Source organism: Macrobrachium rosenbergii, chromosome 16 (assembly GCF_040412425.1).
Source record: "Macrobrachium rosenbergii isolate ZJJX-2024 chromosome 16, ASM4041242v1, whole genome shotgun sequence".
Taxonomy (NCBI): Eukaryota; Metazoa; Arthropoda; class Malacostraca; order Decapoda; family Palaemonidae; genus Macrobrachium; species Macrobrachium rosenbergii.
The window spans coordinates 11,841,226-11,857,581 of NC_089756.1; positions in this window are offsets into that span (position 1 = coordinate 11,841,226).

Below are 16,356 nucleotides of genomic sequence, written 5' to 3' on the forward strand. Positions count from 1 at the left end.
CATATTTAAACACAGGAGACAAATGTTTCCAGCTTTTTGCTTTCCTATACCCCTTTCAAATTGAGATCTCGAATTTTTTTTTCCCTACATCTACAGATGATGATGATCTATCTTTTGGGATTTGTCTGTTTCTCTTTAACTTTTCTTTTTTAAATCGCAATTTTTCACGTTTCCTGAGATTTTTCGTGTACTTAGGAAGAAAGGCAAGAATATTGTTGTGATACTCTGATAAAAAGCTTATAGATTGATTACCCTTTAACAGCTACATGTCAACCATCTTGATAAGTTCTTGATGTTCACAGTATAAGACTGCATAGGCGTACTAAATGTATATGTATGTATATATATAAATTATATATATATATATATATATACATACATATATATATATATATATATATATATATATATATATATATATATATATATATATATATATATATATACGTATGTATGTATGTATGTATATATGTATGTACGTTGGGTCGAGATCCAAGCATGTAACCATTATTTCCTCTAGCCTTGAACAGGTACCTCGGTAATAAACTGTGACTGAAAAAAAGCATGACCTCAGGTTAAAATAATCTGTGGCCTATTCACTTCAGCAAACCACGGACAAAACACAATGCAGAAGTTTAACGAGACCTTCCCTTCAGCTTTTCCGACTAACATTTGCTCTTACCTGTTGTTTATCCTTTCTGTTTGCTTTTTCGTTCATTATTTAGGTATCGCAGATCTGTAATTTATCGTACCTCTTGTTCCTTGACTCCTTTTTCCTCTAATTTTTCTGGAGGAATGTTCCGAAAGGTGAAAGCGTTTATACATAATAATAATAATAATAATAATAATAATAATAATAATAATAATAATAATAATAATATAATAAACAAAATCTAAATAAAAACAAATAATAATAATAATAATAATAATAATAATAATAATAATAATAATAATAATAATAATGTCATTTAATTAATAGTCAATTACATCCTACGTGCATGTGAAAAAAGTACTAACAAGGCAATCATTGCTGTAACAGCATTTCTAATGAAACGCAATTAGGGGTAACTATTTCATTACGTCTGATTACAGCGCTGTTACACAGGCGAAGTACCAACCGCTCCAGCAACTCGTTGTTACCATGCTGGACCATATTGATGTGGTAAACAATCAACCTTATGAAATAATTGAGAAGTTTTCTTCGGTACGAGTCCTGCTGTTAAGTTTTGACAAGAAGCTGTCTCTAAAGCTGACTTGGTTATGAAAGATCAAATAAATATATAATATTTAACAGAATTTGTTGTACGTACTGTAGTTCAGCCACTGCTTAGACCACTCAATTTGTTGAAATCTACGGGATCTTTATTCCACGTTACTGACAGTAGCCTCATTCAGCAGACACTTTTCCCTTTCTATACACTAAAACGGAATCAGTTAAAATACTCATTGTAAGATAAGCCTTAAATGGAGAAACAGATTCGCAGTTATGTATGGGTATATATATTTTTGAAAAATCTCAGAAAGCTTTCGGGAATCTGTTCGATTCTCCTTTTCAACCTCAAATCTCTCTGTAGAGATTTACTTTTAAATATATGTACGCATACATAACTGTGGATTTGTTTCTCCAATAAACGTGATAAAATTCAATTTTAACTTTTCAAGTTTCTAATAAGAATAAGAAATTGGTACTGGCCCTGAACGCAGAACGTTTACCTCAGGACACTGAAATTTTTATATTTCTTTGTGTTTATTTCATCCACTGACATACATAATATTAAATCCTTCAAAATGCCTACATTTAACCATTCCGGTAGTGTATTAATCTCCTTCTTTCGTTCTTAGTATCAAAGCTAGAATTTCCACCGTTTTTCCACCAACCCGCCCGCCCCCAAAAAAAAAAAAAAAAAAACCTTCAAACGTGACAAACACTTTCCCAGGGCCATAAATTTTCAAGGAGTGCCTCGCCTCCGACGCCACCACCATGAATCACAGCATCCTTCAGGCGGAAGTCCTACCGGGCAGGAGAAATGCAAGAGCTGGTTGACAAGAGCATGTGTGGTGGGTCACCCCCCAGCTTTTATTGCAGTTGTTATTGTGGTCCAAAACATCATTCACTGGCGTTTCATTAAGGGTCGGCAATACGAGGGCATGTGGCTTGTGGCAAGGGAGAGCAGCGAAGGGGTGTAGGTGAATTGAGATCAACCCCTCAATCACTCGATGTGGTGCTGAGGTTGGTTTTCTTGTAGCCAGTCCCACTCTAGATTGGGTCACGGTTACTGAACATTTGTGGATGGGTAAGAATTATAACTGAGAAGTACAGTGAACAAACCTCTTAGGGAAGTAGTGCCGTCACTGCACCTCACGCAATGCATTGTAGGCATCACTTACGGTTCTTTGCAGCGTCTCTTCGGCCCCTAGCTGCAACCTCTTCCATTCCTTTTACTGTACCTCTGTTCATATTCTCTTTCTTCCGTCTAGCTTTCCACTCTCTTCCAACAACTGTTTCATAGTGAAACTGAAGAGGTTTTCTTCCTGTTATACCTATATAAACTTTTTACTCTCAATTCCCCTTTTAGCGCTGAATGACCTCATAGGTTCCAGTGCTTGGCCTTTGGCCTAAATTTCATATTTCAATCCATAGTACAGAACTAAGACCTTTTAGGAAGACTCACAAATTCCTGTTCAATTGTTCGACAAATCTCGTCGACTGTGGTCCAATAAACCTGAAGTTTTAGGAAGAGCCAAGTGCTTAAGAATTATGGTGATAAACAAGGATAATTTCGGCGAGAAACTTGTATATTAAAATGAGACAACGATAGTCTTTTGTCAGAGGAATTTCAACCGATATCAGAACTGCTTTTAACCAGGAATCTCAAAGCGTTAAGCCACAGCTGAGACTACTGCTACTCCAACATACAGAAATGGGTGAAGAACATCAACATAATGATATACAATTTGGATGAGCCACATCTCAGTAAGAGCATCAAAGACCTCTGATGTTTTAATGCCAGACAACACTAAATGATCGATCAGTCAATCAAGTTCACCGGTGAGCTACTGATGGAAAAGGAATAAAGGCTGGGTAATATTTTGCCCGCAGTCAATATAAGAAAGGAAACAATGCAGTATATTTTTAATATTATTATTATTATTTCAGTAGATGAAACCTATTCGCATGGAACAAGCACACAGGGGCCCCTGACTTGAAATTCAATCTTCCAAAGAATGTTGGTTTCAACCTCCCACCGTAGACCCCACACTGCAGCAGTAACCGATCATGATAGAGAGCCAGTGATTTTTCATCGCCCTGGGGGTGACGTGAACCCGCGACATCTGAGTGGCATACCACGACACTAACCACTATACCAGCGAACTAGATAGCTGGAAATTAAATGAGATACTGAATCTTGTAATTCTGTACTTATAATTATGCAAGAAGAGAAAAATAAATCTTTCTACACTGGTTCAAGTAGGTATTAATTAATGCTAAAATGTCAAAATCTCAAATTACGCTTAATTTTGAATAAAGGGGTGCGAACGATTCGCTCAAAACCACCTTGTGGAACACGAAGGCAGGAGTAAAATCATAAGAGCGACAGGACAATACTCTAAGTATTTGAAGACCCATACAAAATGCACAGCGATATGGTTAGATGAAGAGAAACTATAATAAATAGCAAGGGAAAGTTCCAATATGACTGTTCATATACAGGCAAAGGGACGATCGAAGAAAATAATTTACTCAAATTTTTATCTATTTAGTATTATTTTTTTTAATAGGTGCTTTCTTCTTTCTGTATTTCCAATTACCTTCTGCTACTTCTCTCCAATGAACACCATATTCTTTGTTATTTTGAATTTCTAGTCAACGGCCCCTATCGGCTTGTTCCATTTGAAAAGGGTTCATCTACTGAATAATAATAATAATAATAATAATAATAATAATAATAATAATAATAATAATAATAATAATAATAAAAAGAAGAAGAAGAAGAAGAAGAAGAAGAAGAAGAAGAAGAAGAAGAAGAAGAAGAAGAAGAAGAAGAAGATGTGCCTTTTTAATGATGATACAGCGAAATTGCAAAATACAATTATAAACTCCCGTACAAGTGTATAAGCACTGATATCATGTAGCCGTTACCGCAAGTGCTGACCAGACCCAATGTTGGTTAATTTCCGTGACCCGCTGACCAGCTTCCTACAACGTGTTACTGCCTGACATTTACCATTACTGCAAGCATCAACCACTGGGTCTGGTCACGCTTTGGTGTGAGGGTTACCAGCCTCATTCCAAAATCAGTGCTCAAATCCTTGTAGTAGACACTTACAACAGACCTTATCAGGCATACATCAGGTATAGCATTAGAGTCATTATTCTAAAGCGACGCAGAAGTTGGGTTCAAATTAAAATGTGCATATTAAATAAAAAAAAGTAAAAATGCGCCAAAGTTTCTACGGCTCAATCGAATTTTCTGTACAACGTATAATGCTGTATAAAACTCTCAGCCGCGGCCTATGAAAATTTCAGCCACGGCCCGGTGGTGGCCCGTGTTATTAGCACCTATAGCGGTGCCAGACGCACGACCATGTCTAACTTTAACCTTAAATAAAAAATACTAACGAGGCTAGAGGGCTGCAATTTGATATGTTTGATGATCGGAGGGTGGATGATCAACATACCAATTTGCAGCCCTCTAGCCTCGGTAGTTTTTAAGATCTGAGGGCGGACGTAAGAACTGCAGACGGACAGACAAATATCCATCTCAATAGTTTTCTTTTACAGAAAACTAAAAATCTGACTTATGCTACAACTGACTGACGTCCGAAAGTTCTTTAAGGATTTTTGACTTCTGTAGTCAACTATAAATCTAAAATAAACAGTAAACCGCACAAAAACAAAGATGTTCAGTCGAACATCTAAAAATAATACACAGAATACGTCTCAAGTCAAAGACTCTAATATAATTGGTAAACACTGCCAAAGGGTTGATTTAAACATAAGTAATAAGGGAAAGAAGACGAGAGAGAGAGAGAGAGAGAGAGAGAGAGAGAGAGAGAGAGAGAGAGAGAGAGAGAGAGAGATTTAGCAACGAAGAAAAATTTTCAATTACTAGACACAGTAAATCAAAAGTTCCCTTTCGGGAACAAAGACGCGAAAGGGGAAATATTTCCCTTAAAATGAGTGATAATTTGATTGAAGTCAAACCTAATTGCACTCCTCTTACAAAGATATTGGTAGAAGGAATGATCTATTACCATCTAAAGCTCTCAGGAATTTAATAAGCAAGATGGAGGGACACTACCTTGTACAGAGAATCACGATATATATATATATATATATATATATATATATATATATATATATATATATATATATATATATATATATATATATATATATATATATATATATATATGTTTATTTTCTATATGAACACATGGCCCAAGTGAATGAGGATGATGTTTAAACAATATAGATGATATGAAGACCATTTTCAATCATTTTGAAAAAAATTACCAAAAAAAAAGTTATAAATATTAAACCTATCTTCAACAAAAAAAATTTCATAGCATGAAGAAACCATAATACACGGCATGTTACGCTTTTCACTTCTAAAGCAACGTTATGCTTTGAAGGAATAATTCAATATAAGTGTTGTATCAAACAAATTATAGCCTAACCTGGTGGTACTTTCTAATGAACACCAATATTCTTTGGAAGATTGCAAGTCAATGGCACCTTCGGACTTGTTCCATATGAATAGGGATCATCTTTTCAATAATAATAATAATAATAATAATAAATAATAATAATAATAATAATAATAATAATAATAATAATAATAATAACGTTAGGGTGTGACAGAGGAGTTAAGAGAGATCAGGAACAAATTCGCCAGAAGGCGCTTGGAAATCATTTACTTGTTATCATGTATTCAGTTCAATATCCATTATTCCAGTATTTATGAAACAAATACCTGATGTTAACGAAATAAAAGTTCACTGGGCAATAACCGTCATGCAACGTGAAATCAATCATTACTGCAATATACGCCGAGGGCAAAATACTCCGCATATAACACAGCTCTCTGAACAACAACATACAATGTAGAATTAGAGGGAAATTAAAAAGACATTTTGCAATAACAACCGGATAATGACGAGAGAGCTTACCTGTCATGAAATGGTTTAACCAAAGGCCATATTTGTGCTACATTTACGATAATTACAGATAACCGTTAATATCGTCTCAGATTGGAGAGCAGAATGTATCAACGTAAACATTTCATTGATAACATTACACAAACATAAGTGACACAAACGTATATATATATATATATATATATATATATATATATATATATATATATATATATATATATATATATATATATATATATATATATATATATATATATATATATATATATAATACATATGTATGTATATGTATATGTATATATATATATATATATATATATATATATATATATATATATATATATATATATATATATATATATATATATATATATATATATATATATATATATATATATATATATAATCATTAAGCTACAAATGCCGTTTGATATCAATTCACGCTACTTCGGGAATATCCTCGACGGGGAATTATCACCGAAGGGAATTATAATTGGTAAATGGATCGGTACCGAAGTTTCTCGAACACTCGACACAGTACCTTCCAACGACTTTCTTGATGGTTAAGTGGCTTGACCGTCGACTCGAGTCGTTGGAAGGTACTGTGTCGAGTGTTCGAGACACTTTGGTACCGATCCATTTATCACTCATAATTCCCCTTCGGTGATAATTCCCCGTCGGGGATATTCCCCAAGTAGCGTGAATTGGATATTGAACGATAGGTGTAGCTCAGTGGTTCTCAATCTTTTTTGAGTGATGGCACCCTAACTAATGTAATTATTACCGTGGCACCCCTTCTTCACCATCCCACCATATCGCATGAATTAACTTCTTATTTAGTGAATAAAATTATTTTCCATACTACATATATATAAGTGTGTGTGTGTGTGTGAACATATTAGAGCAGACACACTGATAATAATTATATGAAGACTTCTGCGAACCTTTTTTTTTTTTTTTGCAAATGTTCACTGAGATGATCTAGCCAAGACAAAACTCATGACAATCTTGCGGCACCCCTAGGCACTGTCTGTGGCACCCCAAGGTGTCACGGCACCCAGTTTGAGAACCACTGGTGTAGCTAAATGACAGTATATAAATCACGGTGATGTGATAAAAATCATAACATGTATACATATATATATATATATATATATATATATATATATATATATATATATATATATATATATATATATATATATATATGGGGAGAGAGAGAGAGAGAGAGAGAGAGAGAGAAAATTAAATATATATTCAAATTAACAGAGGTGGCATGTTTTTTTCTTTTCTTTTGAAATGCTCCTACAAGCCAGTCCCGGTTTAGGGTAAAAGAAAAGGATCCTGGAGCGTGTCCCTGTTCACTCTCTTGCCTCGTAAAATAAACTAGGTGTAATTACTAAAATTCAGTATAGTTAGTGTTGACTATTCTATAATTCCAGATAATCTTAGGCTGACGTTTCATTCCAGTTTTTTTATGAAAATTAGTTTTCATGACAAGGATTAGACAATGCAATAAACAGAAAACCTTCAGTAATGTATTTCGTGATTTTTCTCGTCAGTGAAAAACTTTTTTTCTTGCTTTTTAAAATCACAACATGAATACCTCTCTTCCTTTCTTAAAATGATTTGATTTTGATTAAAAAATATACGTCATGGTGATCATCTGTATATTCTTAGAGGGGTGGCAAAAACCAAGGGAGCCAAGCAGTATAATCAAATTAAAATTCTCCCGAGCCTTCAAATAACTCATAAAAGAACAAAAATAATTTCCATAATGTTGAGAGTATTTCTCTTCTTTACTCCGGCCCATATTTCTTTCAACTTATGGCTGAAGTTACGCAAAACTTGCAATAATTTCTCCTGTAAAATATATTCTTTTTTTTTTTTACAATTCTCCGGCGTTTCATTATTCTGCCATCAAAGCCCTTTCAAGGTTTTTCCAAAAATTATGCTTTGGTCTCATTAAAACCCCCCAAAAAGATTTATTTAATAAATGTTAAAGCACAGTTTTTTCTTTTTGTAAGAACTGTTGCCAGGTAGTGATAAAGTTGACTTGTGTTCATTTAGTAAATTTACTAACAATATAATAATAAAATTAATGGATGAACATATTGTTGTTCAGTTATAATACGTAACTGATAGGTTGGATGGGTCATTCCTTCATGCATAAGGAATTTAATGTGAGAATGAATGTCTCGTAATTGTTTATACATATATACATAATATATATATATATATATATATATATAAATTTATATATATATATATATATATATATATATATATATATATATATATATATATATATATATATATATATATATATATATATATAAACAATTACAGAGACATTCATTCTCTCATTAAAATTCATTATGCATGAAAGAATGACCCTCCATTAATTTTATTATCAAATTCTTAGTAAATTTTCCAAATGAACACAAGTCAACATCATCACCACTTGGCAACAGTTCTTACAAAAAGAAAAAACTGGGCTTTTTTGGGAGTTTTAATGAGAACAAACCATAAGTTTTGGAAAACCTTGCAAGGGCTTTGTTTTATAATCCTAAGGCCATGTAAGTAAAGTATTGTGAAAAACAACTTGCTGAATATTTATTACATTTGTGCACGGACTTGAACTGTTAGAATTACAAAGCAAGAATAGCGCAGGTATAAATTGAAATTATGTATATATATATATATATATATATATATATATATATATATATATATATATATATATATATATATATATAATGTAACGACCACATGAAAGGTGAAAAATTAAAGACTATATATATATATATATATATATATATATATATATATATATATATATATATATATATATATATATGTATGTATACATATATATATGTCATATATATGTATATGTATTTATCAGATATATATATCATGTATATGTATATGCATACATATATATATATATATATATATATATATATATATATATATATATATTATATAATATATATATATATATATATATATATATATATATATATATATATATATATATATATATATATATATATATATATATATATATATATAATTTCAGATTCAACCTGCCCTATTCTTGCTTTATAATTCTAACGGTTCAAGTCCGTGCATAAAAGTTGTTAAATATTCAGAAAGTTGTTTTTCACAATACCTACTTGGCCTTAGGATTATAAAACATTTACATGAATATGTATAACGTTTTGTGTCAAGAAAACAACGAATTCAGTTCAGTGTAATGTGCACACTTTAAAATAAACTACATATAAATCATTTTAGGCACTGGTGTATCTAATTTATTTCGAATATAAGAATAACATTCATATATATTCTAAATAAATTTGTACACTCGTACAATGCGAGAAAGAAACCACATAAATGTTCTTTTCTGGGAGGTAACTAAATCTGGCCTCATCTGGTAGATTAAATACGGGCTGCTTAAAACACACACGGTAAATTAAGATTAGATAAAACGCGATTAGATTAGGTAAGACACGACGCCATAAGATAGAAATGTTTATGGGTAGAGGGCAAGAAAAATGGCGTGCCTGACTCATATTTTCAAGAGTTGCCAAACTCATTCATACAGTCAAATGGTTCATATTCGTATATATTTTTTTGCATTATTTAAGCAGTTTGTGTACACAAGAGTTTGTCTTTCGACCAATTTACGAGAAAGCCGTCATTTTCGCTGTACTCAAAGAACTGGAGTGCTGTTACAGTTGCGAATGAGCCAACTTTACTCTTTTCATTCAGCAAGATGCGTTAGAAAAATTTATGAGAATTTTAATGCATCGGCAGAAATGAGAACGAAAGTGTTGAGATTTCTAAGAATTGTATCTTGAACTAACTAGCAGCCTGCGACGCTGCTGAAGACCCGTATTGTGCTGAGATATGAATTAGTGTGTGTATAAATTTTGAAGAGGAATGACAGTAGCAGCGAAACTAATCCAAAGGGCTTTGTTAATGGGAAATACTTTAAAACTCCGCGGAAATCGCGGAATATGAAGGCTTCCTCAAGTGAGGACTAGCAGGAATGGTGGGCCAATGTCCCGTTACAGTCGGAGTAGAAAAGGCATTGAAAAAAAATTGACTAACAAGTAACGAAGACTACAGAGGCAATATTTCAAAGGAAGAGAGTAGAAATAACCGAACATATAAGCATTGGGAGATTTCGAAAGCCATTTAATGCCCGCTGAGACACTACCACTAAAGGTACTAGCTTACTAATTTTCATTCCTTTTCAAGTCTTGCCAAGTTTTTATGCCTATGCCCTGAATGATTTCGTTTATGCTTCGTGAACTCCAGAAGCAATGAATGTAGTAAAACCCCTACCCACTCCTATCATTAATCTCCCTTTACTCTATATTATGCAGACTGGTGATTTGCGCGTTGGCCCCAGTGCAGGCTTCTTGGGACACTTACAATCTACGATGAACCTTTGGGTTTACTGTGTATGATGGTGGGGTGTGGGGAGTGGGGGATTCTTGCTCAGTGTTAGTACCGTTGACCCATGGTCCTTTCACTTTCATTTGACCTGACCTTTTTTATTCACTTTACAAACATTAGGGGTTTCGGCTACTATCCTGTCCAATCTGTCAGAATCTTTCACTGGTTCTAGTCTCAATATTGAGAGTTGTGCTTTAACAATAACACCGATATCCCCAGAATCATGGATTCCGTGATGAATGATATATTTATGAGAAGTGAGACCTTAGCTCTGATAATTATTCCCAAAATTATTGCAATTAATCTATCTACTAACAGCAAATGTCATGATCTGGTCGACAACTCCCCACACTTCCCCCAGCTACAGGGTGAAGGTGTGGGAGGGGAAGAGGGGAAGCATATCCTCTGCTTCTTAAAGACTAAATGTCGTTTTCTATAACTACATCTAAGCCACTAACTTTGTCCTCTCTTCATCAACCTTATTTCCTGCCAAGAGGTTTTGCTATCATCTTACCTCCATTCCAAAGTTCCATATACTGAATAACTCAATTTACACCATACTATTTAATTTACACTGATACTAGAGTTAATGAGGCCTCCCAAGTTCAGTGACTACCGTAATAAGCTGCAACACTTTTGAACAACACACGGTACATATCTAACTGTTTTCGCATGTCAACTGTTTAACAGACTATGATTTACTTTTACCTTTGGTTTCTTTTTCTCCTTTCTTCTTGCTTTCCTTTAGTGTTTAAGTCTATGCCAATAAGTAGAGAGGGTTGTCAGTCAAACCGGCTTTCTCTGATATAAAAACGACTCTTTACATCAGGTGTATAAAATTGTAAAAACTCCCATGTATACATACATACATATATATAATATATATATGTATATATATATATGTATATACTGTATATATATACATGAATGATTATTATCACTTTTGTACATGATTCATTTATCACACATTACCACAGGCGAAAAATAAGAGACGGGGTTTAGGCCCTGACCGGTTCGACTTATTTCCAAGCCATTGACGAAGGACTGATCAGTCCTTTGTCAATGGCTTGGAAATATAGTCGAAACCGGTCAGGACCTACACCCTGTCTCTTATTTTTCATCTGTGGTGATGTATGATATATATATATATATATATATATATATATATATATATATATATATATATATATATATATATATATATATATATATATATATATATATATATATATATATATATATATATATATATATATATATATATATATATATATATATATATATATATATATATATATATATATATATATAGATATATGTATGTGTGTGTATGTACGTGCGCTCATATGTCATAACCACAAAACAATCAAGAAAATAAAAAGAGAGAAACAACGAGGCAACAAACCACGAAGGCGGAGAGACGGAGACGGTGCCATTATTCGGAACTCATAAGATGATTCCCATCTTGTGTATTTTTCAGCAATTGAGGCGTCCCGAACTCGTGGGGCTGAGCACAATGGCACTGATGAGCGGAATATAACCGCTGACTGATAAGCTCATCATAGTCACCCCTCCCCACTCCTCCTCTTCTTCCCCCTCCATTCCCATTCCACTCATCTCCCACCATATCCACTCCCCATCCACGTCCCGTTCCACACCCCCTCCAATCCCATTCGACTCATCTCCCTCCATAGCCACCACACTTCCCACTCCCATTCTGTTCCCCCTCCCCCTCCCCCTCCAGTCCCATTCCACTCTTCTACCATCACCCACTCCCTCCACCTCTTCTCAACAGGAACTCGATGAGAATGGGCGGTGGATGGGCGTGCAGATGCGCCCTGGCAACGAGGCGGTTGTTTTTCGGGGGTAGTTTTTCGGTGGGAGGGGGGTGTTGTTGCAAAAATCCTGGAGAAATGGTGAAATGGTTTCTGCTTCAAGAGACGATCTGTGCTTATTTGTGCTTATTTTTTTTGGACTTATTTAGTGTGTTTTGTTGCAACAAACGTTGCTCGAAATGTTGTGATGATCTCCTAGTTTCTTGATCTCTGTATTATTTTGTGTCATCTTTATCATTTTTGTTTTCCTTTTTTGTGTGTACTTTTAATCATTTTGTACAATTTATTTTGTGTACTCTTTATTTTTGTTTTTCTTTATCTTGTGAACTATTTATACACTTTTATTTGATTGTTTTTCTTTATGTTGTGAACTATTTATAATTTTTATTTTTATTTATTTTGTGTACTTTTAATCATCTTTTAAAATTTTGTGTACTTTTTCTAATTTTCGTTTTCTTCATTTTGTGTACGTTTTCTAATTTTTGTGTTCTTAATTTTTTGTACTTTTTATAATTTTTTTCTTCATTCTGTTTAATTTTTATAAATTTTGTTTTTCTTCATTTTGTGTATTTATAATTTTTGTTTTTCTTCATTCTGTGTGCATTCTGTTTGTAATTTTTATCATGTTTTTTTGTGTCATTTTTTATTTATTTTTTTAGGCTTTTTAATTCTTTAACTATTGCAACTGGTCTTTCCCACATCACTGATATCATGTTTAAATAAGTTACATTATATGATTACTCAAATGTCTTATTTTTCACTGATACCGGTAGCCACGCAATCACATACCAAAAAATACCAATACACTGCAATATAATTATCAAGGGAAAAAACTTGAAAATTGTTTGAAAATTTAAAACCCATGAAATCATTACACAGAATTGCACTTAATGAAATTAATATGATTTCAATTAAATCTGGAATTTAGTTCAGCCCGTCGGGGATAATATCTTTTTTGACAGAATGAAACACTTAGCAACGCATTAGCAAAGGCGAGATATCGGTATCAGTTGCTGTACTTTATTACTCAACGCTAACTTTGTAAATGAACACTGTTTATTCTTTCAAATTTCTTTAACGATACTTAATAAGATACGGTACTTATTCATAGGGTACATTCACTGAAAAATTAACAGGATTCTACTTCTCTAGCCATATTTGCACAGAAAACAACGTAAAAATATTGCTGATGTATTCTTTATTCAGGAGGTAATTGCAGGCACCCATTTCTAAGGCAACTAAGAAATTAATGTGGCAACATATTCCGAGACAATATTAAAATATAATAATGACTACTGCAAACTGACGATACAAAAGACACTTCCGACTTCCACCATCAAATGATTTGGAAGAGGAGGAGGAGGAGGAGGAGGAGGAGGAGGAGGAGGAGGAGGAAGAGGAGGAGGAGGAGGATTTTTCATATATTTCTTTGTCAGTTCAGTGCAACACATTGCATTCGATCTCCCATTACAAAACTACTGAGCATCTGCCTAGTCTAGTCTAGAAATCCCTTGAATGGTCAGCTGAATGATTGCCGATACCCTTCCAGCCCTAGGCTGTGGAATTTTCTCTGTAGCCCCTGGAATCTTTCCTTCCAGACCCTGGAATTTTTTCCTTATCCCATTTCCCTCCATTCTTACAAACCCTCTTTGAAAGGAGCTGGTCTATTGCTTCCTTCCAAGTTAGGCTTACGTGTCCTTTTCCTCCCTTTTCCTTTTCATCTACCTCATCTTCATTTTTCTAGGCTTGTGTTCAATATGGTCATTCTAATGTGCGTTATACAACCTTCCATATAGAAACAGTTACAACAGAAATGAAAATAAAGCTTCATAGCGATATCAACGAATTCTCATTAAGGGAACTAATATAGACACTAAACTTCACCGGATGAAAAAGCATGTGTGTAAAAGCACTTATGACATTAAGATTTAAAATTAACCGACCCCTTTAACAATGGCGACCGCGGAATCACCAAAGAACATGACGCAATACGAGGGAACTGTTAGCGTAATAACTAAAGGAAGAAAAGGTCACTGGAAGCTAAGGATTAAACGACAAGCGCTACATTAGCAAGAACAAAGAAGAAAATAGAGCGAACACAATATGTGAAATTTAAGAAAACATTGTCTGCATTGTGTCACATAAGCAGTGTGCAATCATACATGCCTACAGAATGCACACATGTATTAAACAAAGATAGATTTTTTAGGCTGTTAATTACGAGGAACTTAGCTATAATCGGTGTGTATGCTCTCGTGCTGGTCCCACGAGTGCATACACTCACACAGGACAGACGAGAAGCTGAGTAAGAGGGTAACACGCCCAGACTTTGTAAAAATCAAAACGTTGCTGGCACTTGCAACAAACCTTACGGTCAGACCCGGAAAACCAAACTAAGTAAGAAAATTCGATTATCTTATGCTGTAGACATATAACAAACAGGCTGAGGATACAAATGAACCAAGGATGTGAAACATTAACAAAGGATTGTTTTGAAGTATTGTTGGATGTTGTGATGGCAATGTCGAATATAATTTTTTTTCTCTTGTCACAAATGAGAGTATCTAATACTAAAATAATTGCACCTCCGTCTTATCTACAGACATTTCACAAGTCAATACAACCAGTTAGAAGTTTAAACACAAATTAAACATGAAATGTAGAATACGTGAGGAAAAAGTAAATAACACGGTCTTTAAGCAAATTAAAAGTCCTTAAACACAGATGAATAAGAGCCAGATTTGATGGTGATATCGGATTTGTCTTTAAGATGTCAAAAATTGTCCTTCAGACTCTGGGAAGATATTCTAACAGCAAGTACAAAGATTAATTTGAAATCTGTGTTTTCTCTCAATCACTAAACTTCAAAAAAGCTACATGCTTAAAATGTTTCAACGGCTTTTAGCGATCACACATTGCAGCTTTGCCTTTTTATTTATTTTTTATTTATTTATATTTACATTAATTTTAATCTATTTATCTGTTTTCAATTTATCATTTATCTATCATCCATTTACTTACTGTTTTAATCTATTTAGTTTTGCTGTTTCGTCAAGAGGTTTATGCCTAAAACTATCAATATAGTGAGCTCTCTACAACGGGATCCGAAAACATTTACTGTTCATCTCGTTTGAATTGGTAGACTTCTGTCTTATAACAACCAGAAATCTTCACGCATAACTGATCTATCTTCTCATATTCTAAGTACTGACGTGGATTTAAATGCTCTGTCAACTTTGCTTTTTAATCTGAAAAGTTAAACGCCAATTTGAAGTCTAATATATTCCCATACATAGTTATACGTCCTAGAGAGAGAGAGAGAGAGAGAGAGAGAGAGAGAGAGAGAGAGAGAGAGAGAGAGAGAGAGAGAGAGTCTACATATCCCCATACATAGTTGTACGTCCAAGAGAGAGAGAGAGAGAGAGAGAGTCTAACATATCTCCATACGTAGTTGTACGTCAGAGAGAGAGAGAGAGAGAGAGAGAGAGAGAGAGAGAGAGAGAGAGAGAGAAACAAATACCATTCAATGATACTGTAAATGAGGACGGCAAACATACCACAGTAAATAAAAAGTCGTCGGGCAACAAGAAGATAATTTCAATTAAGGGAAAATGACCCGAGGTTGAATCAATTACAGCCAAATTGGTAAGGTTTATTGCGTTATCAAGATTTCATACCGGGTTTTAATTAGCCTAAATATAATCCCCGTTCAAGGAAATGTAAACACCATTTGTGGGAGGGGAATAATGATGCATTTGCACGAATGTAATTTTCCTTTCGTTTGAGGTGGGGGAGGGGAACCAGCAAGTCGGCCTTCACCTCTCCTTCCCCTTCCCCTTCCCCTTCCTCTCCCCCTCCCTTCCATCCCCAACCGTCTACCCATTGT